Genomic DNA, 1595 nt, shown 5'->3' with positions numbered 1-1595 from the left:
GCCGCGTGCGAGGGGGAAAGGCCGTGAGGACCCCGCCGCGGCACCGGCGGCACCGAGAGCGGGCGGGCACGGGCTCAAGGGCTGACATAGGCAACGATTGATGGCTTCCTGCAGATGAAAGCAGTGCTGTCACCAGTAATTTTTGTCCCCGTCTTGAGAGCTTCTAAGGCGAAACCTTTTGAAATAAAGCATACACCACCAGTGGCTGAACCTTTGAATTAAAGCAGAACAAAATGCCCAAGAACATTTGGATCATATCTGCCAGTGCAGGAAGAAGTCATAGGTGAGGGTAAATAAACCTTCAAAGAAAAGAAAAGAAAAGAAAAGAAAAGAAAAGAAAAGAAAAGAAAAGAAAAGAAAAGAAAAGAAAAGAAAAGAAAAGAAAAGAAAAGAAAAGAAAAGAAAAGAAAAGAAAAGAAAAGAAAAGAAAAGAAAAGAAAAGAAAAGAAAAGATGCCTGACATCAAGATATACCAAAGGAACTGTTTAGAGCCTCACCACTGCCCCTCAGCTACTGAGTCATACCAGATCCTCTGAGGGAAATCATTGTGGTCATGAAGACAAGTTAAAGGTTTACATACATAAATTCAATTTTAAACCTAAATCCTTTGCTCTTTAAGGTAGACTGCAATTCTGTACCAGTAGGCTATTCCAGTACAAGGGTCTGTAAAGAATTCAGGAGTAGATTCAGTCCCTACCTGTACTGCATAACCCCTCCCTGGCCACAGGGCCCATATAAATTGAGTAACTGTCTTGCTTCTAGGAATATTGATTAACAGAAATAAAACTAATCTGAAACTAGGTGGGCAAGAAAAAAACCCCTGTAGCAAACCTGCGTCGATTTCTGAAGCAGAAAGCAATATATTGGTCTTGTGCAATTATGTAATTATAATGTTTACTGTGGCTTACCATGATATACATATATGTTGTTTGTAGCCAAACTTTGTAACTCTTACTCAGCTACAGGCCAGACACTTCTGGATGTCTGTTGGCAGAATCCCAGACTCGGGTAAGACTAGTGTCTTCTCATATAGAAATGAGTATGTGAAAGCTCAACTTACTCAACTGACTTCTGTAATGTAGATAATAGCCAAAATGGCACCACCATAATATAAACATCTGAAATTTTTCTATTTATTATTCATCCCCATGAAATACCTGTGCTAAGACTCTGGCTGTATTATCCCCAATTTCAATGGAAAATTACTGGCTGCTATATAATGAAAAGTGGTCACTTGGTTTGTGATAGAAAAGTAACTATCAAAATCTACTACTTATGTCATGGTAAAATGACGAGGAAAACATAGAAAGGAAACAAACAAGACCAAGTTAAAATCAACTATTGGAATTAATTTTTAAATGAACTGAAAGAAATTAAATCAAAGAACTGATTTTAAAAAAATTGTAGATTTGGGCGGGGGTGGTCATCTATCACTTCACTAAACTTTTTGACTTCTCTTAAATTGTAACCCAATGTAGAATGACTGGTACTCAAATCTGGAAACTAAGATATAGGTTTTCATCCTCCCAGTTGTTACCCAACAACAGTTATGATCTCCTGATACTTTATCAACTAGAAACCAGTGGCAAATTGCT

This window comes from Corvus brachyrhynchos, unplaced genomic scaffold, assembly GCF_000691975.1.
Source record: "Corvus brachyrhynchos isolate BGI_N302 unplaced genomic scaffold, ASM69197v1 scaffold514, whole genome shotgun sequence".
Lineage (NCBI taxonomy): Eukaryota > Metazoa > Chordata > Aves > Passeriformes > Corvidae > Corvus > Corvus brachyrhynchos.
Note: the sequence above shows the minus strand (reverse complement) of the source record.